Below are 8,752 nucleotides of genomic sequence, written 5' to 3' on the forward strand. Positions count from 1 at the left end.
TTTGAAAAATACTTATTTGATTATTTTTTACAATGCTCCTTCCTTTTTATGTTCACTGACAGTTCCCACCACCTCTAGGAGATCCAAAACCTACTTCTGATTGAAGCCAGATAGACTTCCCAATAAAGTTTTGCTGGGAAACACATTGTAGAAGCAACACTGTGTTGTCAGGTGTGGTGCTGCAATGCTGATGCCTGGTACCTTCTGCAGGCCTGGTTTGGGAAGAGGTGGTCAAAGGTGGAGCAGAGTCAGAGAGTGAGCTATTCCCTTCCCCACCACCTTCAGAAGGCTATTCCAATTAAAGGTGGCTTTGTGAGGTTCTCTTGGGAAAGATTGTTGGTCTGAGAGCTCAGCAAAGAAGAAATGATTTTCCAGTCTTGAAAGTGTTCATAAGCTTTTTCACCTGGAATTAATTTTGTGTTTCAAAGTTCTTTGTCTGTACTATAGTGTATTCTCCCAGGGCGAGAATGGTTTAGGTGTGCTCCCCTGGGGTGCCACTGAGGGCCCTCTGAAGCTATTACAGCTATTACTTCCTGCCTCTACTAGGAAAAATTGCAGTCTCAGGAACTGCCATAGAAATATTCTAAGTTCTATTGAGTAAGGTTTTGGCTTTTAATTACTAGTGAAAGCTTCCTGCACAGGATGCATGCCATGACATAGACCTGTTAAAAATGGTGGGCTATTAGGCACTCAAAGTGGCTTAGGGTCCTAGTGTCTGAGAAGTTGATGCTGAAATGGGATTTTGAGAACCCCTAGATGCTGTAGCATATCTTGAAATGCTTTGATTTTGCTTAAAACCAAAGATCAAATGAGGTGGCTTCAGAGCTGCCATGTCAGGTGGGGTTTTTTCCCACAAAGGAAGTATACTTCTAAGCATATCTCTGTAATATATCAGTTTATGCTGCTGGTAACAAGGCACAAAAACAGCCCCAGATAGGACTGTCCACAGAACTCTTAAACCAGTTCATTGCTGTGTGCAGGTGCCAATTTTCACCCAAAAACAGCAACAAAAAATCCCCACCAAAAATAAAACCACATAACCCAATCTCTTACCATAATAGTACAGCAATGTCAGAATTGTGAATGCAAGCTCTTCTCAATAGCCATCTTAACATTCCTTCTGCTCAGCATGTTTAGCAGTATTGCTTTCCTCATTCAACCATGAAGCATAAACTGACAGCAAAGCTTTTTTTGAACAGGAAATATATACTGGAAACAACATACTGTGTTGTAAAATTGCACTGGCTTTTGGAGCTTTATAATAATACTCTTATAATTAAAAGAAACATCTCTCTCTGTTTATACTGGAATTCCAATGCCTTGTGCAAAAGTTAAGATAAATCCTGCTGCCTTTTTGCTGTTTGTTACTTGCTAGTCATGGGAAGAATTGGATAGGACCTGTGTTTTCTGAGTCAGTGCTGTTACGAGCATTCCTGTCACATTTCTCTCACAATGTACTAGAGCATTTCAGAAGGAAACCTTGTGGACACAGGATGACTATTAGGGACACTTTTGAAGTGGTATTTCTGTAGCAGTATTTCCAAACATTTCAGCAAACTTTATAGCCCCTTTTTGTTAGCAATTCTGCAAACCAAGGGCAAAAGAAACTCCCTCCACACTGAATTTGTAATCTAAACTGACATGGAGCTGAAAAGTGGGAGAGGAAGCCAAAAGCAGTGGAGCCGGCTGCCAGAGAGTGGGCTACTGATTAGCAGCTGTGGGTGTGCATTTGCAAGAAGGCTAGCCCCTTCGCCTTGTTTTCTCCCAACATATCTTCAGAAGAGCTAAAAGTAAACATCTCCATTTGCGTTCTACTGAGTTAAAATTTCAGATCTGCATTTGTCTGCACAGCCCTTTCCACCCATCCTCTCTGCTTTTGTTTGAGCAGTCTCCTTTTTCTGTGCCAGAATAATAAATCATGCGTGTTGTTAAAAGAGGGAGAAAATTGTCCATGCAGGAACAAAACAGGAAACCTGGTGATCAAAAGGGCAAAAGGCAGATGGTGTGTCACCCGGCACGGTGTCTCAGAGCTGTGCTCCAGAGAGCACACGATGACAAGGCCGGTGCCCAGCAGCTGGGCGTGGAGAGAAGCTGACCTCTTTTTTTCCCAGGCATGCGCCGACGGTGCACTGGAGCGTCTGCTGAATCGATGAGACAGCACGGACGGTCCTGCCGGGCTGGGATTAGGCTGGCCATGCACATTCAGCGTGAGCACAGCTGACCCAGTAATTGAGTAGGCGCATTATCTCCTTCAGAGCTGTCCCTTCCAAAGTGATAAAATATTCACCAGGTGATCTGCTCAGCAGCTGACAACAATTCTTAGGCTAAACTCTTGTTTATCAGTGTGGGAGTACATAGCTGTCTTGGCCAACACCCTCTGCAAGCTGGCTCACCAAACTGCCTTCACTGAGGGCAGTGATTAGAAATACAAAAGCTGCTCCAGAAAACAGGTCGCTGGGCTCCTGATGAACAGTCTTGCAAAACCATGATGCAAATCCTTGCATTGGATGAAAGCAACCTCCTCAGGGCATATCACAGTGGAAAATCCTCTCTCTATGAAGTATTAAAATCAGTTCAGTTGAATCAGATCACATGCTTGGTTTGAGGTTTTTTGTTTTGTGTTTTCTGAAACCACGTCTGTATTTCCAGAAAATGAGTAACAAAAACCGAAGGTGTTTTTGGTAGCAGTATATGGGGTTTATGAACACCGTCTGTGATGACATGAAGTCTGAATGGTAGGGAATGTCTCATCGAAACTTCAGGTGTTCTGTGGCTCTGGGTAACTGTGTGCAGATCCTCTATCTCATTTCAAAACATTTCAAACATTTCAAAAGTGTTCATTTACTCTCTGCTATTCCCACTTTTGGGCCCTGGGTATCTCTGGAAAATAGACACTTTTACCTTTGCAGTCTCACAGAAGTTAATGACTTTATCATTTTTCCTCTTACTAAACCACCTCTTCCACAGGCACCAACTCCCATTTTCTCACAATGAGTCTCTGTGGTATAATCCATGTAAGCTAAAAGCTCTTGTTCTCTGTCTCTAATTACCTGCCATTTTATAAATTAAAAAAACTTTTGCCTGACTTTTCCAGAAATATGAGTTGGCTTCATTAAAAAAACCAGCAAAACTCCTTGTGTGTGTTTTCTTGAAAACAGAATGAAGTCAATTTTTGATAAAAATGTTCAGGGACACATTTGATCCTACATTTCAAAGAGTGTCTGCATATCAGCTGCCTTGTTTTCTCAGGGATGGGTGAGGTCCTGCTGCAGAGTGTCCAGGATCAACTCCTCAGAGTGCTGGGCTGTCAGGGCAGCAGCACAGGCAGCCAGGGTGCCACGGGACTGGTGGGAAGCCTGCCTGCCCCAACCTGTTCTCTGATCCCCCATCTTGTGATTGCAGTCACAAGGCCACCTCTCTGCGGCTGGCTGCTCAGACTAAGCAATTTCCAGTCAAAGTAATTTGTGAACAACTGCTCATTTATTAAAGACTGATGGGGTTGCTGTGTTTTCCTCTGTTATTGGACACCACTAGGTTTAAGTAGTTTGCCTTTATTTTATTTCTGAAATAGGTGCAAATGTTCCAAATAATTGTAAAGAAAAATTATGTTTGGCAAGAAGTTTGACAGCCAGTGCTTTAACAACAGTCACACATATATAAATATACCTGGTACAGTACAAATAATATAGTTTCTGCGTCTTTCTCCAAAAGTAATAGGAAGTCAAATGGGCACTGACTTATTCATATATAATTTTATGCCGAGAAGCTATTGAATACTGATACAAAGGCACATATGTGAACCAGTATTACTTTTACATATCTATTCTTTCCTGCACCTGGTGTTTCCATGTATTGTGCTGATGAGTATCTGAGGAATAGTATCAGGCATTGCTGACTCCTGCATCTGGAGGCAGTCACAACACATTCATCAACTAAACACTGCCCGCTTCTCTCAGAAGCCTTGATGGCAGCTTGTGGTGTGTCCCCTTTCACACCACTCCAACCACTAAATAGTCTCTGATTCTTTAAAAAAAAAAAAAAATCTGTGTCTAACTTTCTCAGCAGCCCTCAGATACCTTGCAAAACCATGATGGGAGGCCATGGAAGGAAGTTGTGGCCCAGTGTTGCAAGGGCTTCGTAGGTAGTGTCTCCTCATCCGCAGTTAGTGTAATAGAGCTCTGTAGAAATTATCTGAATTGGTATCACACTGCAGAGAGGAACTTTAAAACTCACCCTGAGCCTTAAAGAAGAATTTTGTGGAGTGGCATGGTTGCGGGTTTGTGCTATATGTAGGAGAATACATACAAGTACTTCGGTAGGTGAGGTAGATGGAAGCAGGACTTCAGCAAAGAATAGCCACTGTTCACACTGAATAAAGTTGCTTGGCTTCTTAATCTTCATTTGAGGTTCCTACAGGTTTTTTATACAAGGCAGATATGAATCTCTTTGTAAGTACCAGCCACCCAGCAGCCCCAAACAAGGAGCATTGTCATTTAAGCATCAGCAGCCACCTAAGCAGCAGTGGTTAGTCAGAGCAGTGTCCCAGCACTAGCCCCTCCACAAACTCGTGCTTTTGGTGCAAACTGAGGAAAAAAACCAAAATCTTGGTAAAGTAGCAGCTGGGATCAGATCCAGGCTTTGCTGTGAAACTGTACTTAAATGAAGGCAAGCTGGATGCTGTAAGGCTGATGGGAAGTAGGGCACAGAATGACTGACACTGCAGTGTGCAAGTGTATATATCCTGCCAGCAGGAACACAGACATTAACCACTGGACTGGGTATACCCACTGCAAAACAAACTTTCAGAATGTCCCTAAGTTGTGGTTTTTAGAGGCCCTGTGATTATGCTGATGAGTGCTGCATCTCTGTTCTTACCTTCATCTCTCATGGCCCCTTGGGATCAGGACCATGTTACCAGTGATAAAACTAGTACTGTTAGTTGATTTAGACTGGCATCAAATTACACTTGGTTTTAGGTTTACAACTTAAAAAAATGCAACAGAGTTCCTTAATAAATAGTGACATCCACATCTATTTGTCTTCCTATATAGAGACTCTGAGGGAGAGAGAGAAGTAATATATATGTGTATATGACTAAAAAGAAGAAATTGTTTATATATGTATATATACACGGTGCATGATTTTTTCAAGGAAAACTAATTTAGTAGTTTCCATAATCAGGGTGCAGAATTGCATCATGCATTAAAAATTATTACCTAAACCATCTTTTTTTTTTCTGCTTCCTCTTCAGTCTCCAGTATTTAGTGCTGTTTGTGTTCTAGTGTTGATAGTAGAGAAGCACGTGATGAGGAACAGAATAAACAAGTACACGCTGTACTTGCTGGTCCTGGGCAGTTGTCACAGCTTTAAAAAGTGCCAGATAAACACCTGCAGTAAGAGTGCTTTGATACCTGAAGTGGCACTGAAATCACATCCTGACCTTTGGGATAGCAATAACTAAAGGTAAATACTCATCCTGAATAAATTTCTGTCTGCTTTTGTTCAGCCTGCCTCTTCTTTAGGAATAATAAAACACATTTGTAAATTAAAAATAACTGTTACATTTTCTTGGCAGGAGTATTTTTAACTTCTCTCTATGTTCTAATGTAATTCACAGAATGTTCTTAATAAAATTTTGTATCAGCACTGCAGGGGGTGTGGATCAGGGGTGAAAATGAGAAGAGGGTACAGGACTTTTTCACATCAAGGTTGCCTAAAAGAACATTTATATAAATGAGACAGTAAAGTTATAACAGGGATTAGGCAAAGAGGGTCTAATACTTAAAAGTGACCTAAAGCCCAGTTTTCACATCCTTATCACTTAATGTAATTACACATTTCTTTTAATTGCTAATTTTTGCTTTCATTGGTTAATGACTGCTGTTTTCACAGTGGATTTCTGACCTCCTTAGGCAGTGTCAAGTCTGAGATCTAGCACCAGAGGACCTACAGGATGAATGGCTATAGAAGCCTAGAAGTGTCAGACTCACAGAATCATTCGGGTTGGAAGGGACCCCTGGAGATCATCCAGTCCAACCCCCCTTCCAAGGCTACAGCAAGTTACACAGGAACCTGTTCAAATGGGTTTTGAATATCTTCACAGAGGAAGACTCCAGGACAGTCTGTTTCAGTCCTCTGCCACTCTCAGTGTTAAGAAATTCTTCCTCATGCTGAGGTGGAACTTCCTGTGTCTTAGACCATCCTCTTGGTGCCCACCTTTAAGATATTAATATGCATTAATGAGATCCCTCTCTGTTTTCTCCAGACTAAACTCGCCCAGCTCCTGCAGTCTCTCCTCATAAGAGAGATGCTCCAGACCCCAAATCATCTTTGTGACCCTCTGCTGGATCCTCTCCAGTAGCTCCTTGTCTCCCTTGTCCTGAGGAGACCAGAATTGGACACAGCACCTCAGATGAGGCCTCACCAGGGCCAAGAACAGGTGCAACTCCCTCAGCCTTGTGGCCATGCTCTTCCCAATTCACCTCAGGATACCCCTGGCCTTCCACAAGGGCTGTGCCAGCTCATGGACAGCCTGTGATCCACCAAGAGTCCCAGATCCTTCTCCACAGAGCTGCCCTGTAGGAGCAACCCCTAACCTGTCCTGGCACTTGGGGTTGTTCCTCCCCAGGTGCAGGACCTGACACCTGCCCTTGTTGAACTCATTAAGCTTCTCTCTGCCCAACTCTCCAGCCTATCCAGGTCCCACAGAATGGCAGCAGAACCTTCAGATGGATCAGCCACTCCCTCAGTTCAGTGAGGTGGCTGATTTTCTGAGGGTACATTCTATCCCTTCATCTGGGCCATTGATAAACAAATTGAACAAGACTGGTTCCAGTGTTGATCCCAGAGAATGCCACTGGTTGTTGGTGTCCAGGTGGATTCTGCTCTGCTGATCACGACCCTCTGAGCTGCCATTCAGCCAATTCCTGATCCACCTCACTGTCCAGTCCTCTAAGCCACATTTCCTGAGCTTACCTGTGAGGATGTTACGGGAGACAGTGTCAAAAGCCTTGCTGAAGTCAAGGCAGACAACATCCCCTGCTCTCTCCTCACGGCCCTATCCTGCCAATGCCACCACAGAAATATACCAGATCAGTCAAGCATGAGTTCCTCTTGGTGAATCCATGGTGACTTCTTCCAATGACCTTATTATCCTCTACATGCCTGGGCATGACCTCCAGAATGAGCTGTTCCATTCCCTTTGCAGGTATGGAGGTGAGGCTGACAGGACACACCTTCCCAGATTCTCCTTCTTGTCCTTTTTAGAGATGGCAGTAATGTTGACTTTCCTTCAGTCATCAAGCACTTCTCCTGTTCTCCATGATTTTGCACAGATAATGGAGGTTGTCTTAGCAACATCTGCCAGCTTCCTGGGCAGCCATGGATGCCTCCCATCAGAGCCCATGGGTTCATGGGTGTTAAGTCTCTCTAGCTCATCTCTAACCTAACCCTCTATGACCAGGGCCAAGTTTCCTTTCTCCAGCCTTCCTCTCTTGCCTCCAAGGTCTGGGACTCCTGACGGCTGGCCTCACCAGTAAAGATTGAGACAAAGAATGCATTCAGTAATTCTGCCTTCTCTGTGTCTTCCATCACCAGGACACCCATCTGATTCAGCAGTGGGGCCACATTTTGCCTAATCTTCCTTTTGCTGCTGATGTACTTGTAGAAGCCCTTTCAGTTGCCCTCACCAGATTCAATGCCAAGTGGGCCTTGGTCTTCCTCGTCTCATCCCTGCATACTCTGATGATGTTCCTATAGTCTTCCCACAAGGCCTGGCTCTTTTTTCAGATCCCAGAAATGTCTTCCTAGAAACATTCTGCTCATCCATGCAGATCTGCTGCTGTCCCCTTTGCCTGATTTCCTGCTCATAGGGAAAGCTCACTGGTCTTGAGCTTGAAAGAAGTGATGTTTGAATACTGACCAACTCTCTTGGACCTTCTTATCTTCTAGAGCCCTATCTCATGTGATTCTTATAAGTAGGTCTTTGGAGAGGTTGAAGGTGGCTCTCAGGAAGGTCACACAGGATCTTGACTCCCTAAGATAAAGGGCTAATGTGTATGTCTCAAACAGCAGCAACCAGATAGTTGTGGAGCCAACCAAGGATTGTTGATAACAACAACCAGTGATTGTTGGTAATACACACTGAGAAAGAACAGGGTGTGGCTGAAGAAAAGGTGGCCATACAGAAGTAGGGCAGAAATTTTCCAGGACAAACATCCTTGTTGTAACTCTTGGAGATAAGGACAAGACAGTGCAAGTACAGGAAGGAGACTGAGAAGGGGACATGCATATAGGGAGGGATCAAGACCACTCAAGTTGCCTGAGGCCCTCTGACCCATTTCCAGAAAGGTCTGAAAGAACAGACTGGGTGTGATAAGTAATTTGTGAAGAAAATGAGAAAGATGTCTTCATGGCAGGGGGAAAAAAGTGTTCTCACAAAGCCCAGGCACACATGCACCTCCCATCTCTGGACTCCCCATCAGCTGGAACCATGCTGGAGCCAGGACTCTTTCTCCATCTTTCTCTTGCCTTCACTGTACTCTTTAATTCACCTCTCTCTCTCTTTCTCTCTCTCTCTCTCTTCCCCCCTCTCTCTCTCCCTCCTGGTCTCTCCCCTTTTGCCCTGCCTCTTTATCCAAATCCCACTGCTGTGTGCTAATTCTAGGAGATGAGAGACTAACTTTTATAAATTCTCATGCCAAGTGTGGAATTTACTAATTAAGTTTTGTAAGCTTCTGCAGATCATGTGCCT

The 8,752-nt window shown here is 43.8% G+C and overlaps 1 long non-coding RNA gene across 1 annotated transcript; it reads left to right on the forward strand.

Moving 5' to 3' along the window:
• The first annotated feature begins 5,295 nt into the window (after positions 1 to 5,295).
• On the forward strand, positions 5,296 to 8,740 carry LOC136373820 (uncharacterized). The gene is made up of 2 exons (XR_010745742.1): positions 5,296 to 5,463; positions 5,913 to 8,740. It is a non-coding gene; the product is annotated as an uncharacterized lncRNA (long non-coding RNA).
• The last annotated feature ends 12 nt before the right edge of the window (positions 8,741 to 8,752 follow it).

This window comes from Sylvia atricapilla, chromosome Z (genome assembly GCF_009819655.1).
Source record: "Sylvia atricapilla isolate bSylAtr1 chromosome Z, bSylAtr1.pri, whole genome shotgun sequence".
In the NCBI taxonomy this organism is placed as follows: Eukaryota; Metazoa; Chordata; class Aves; order Passeriformes; family Sylviidae; genus Sylvia; species Sylvia atricapilla.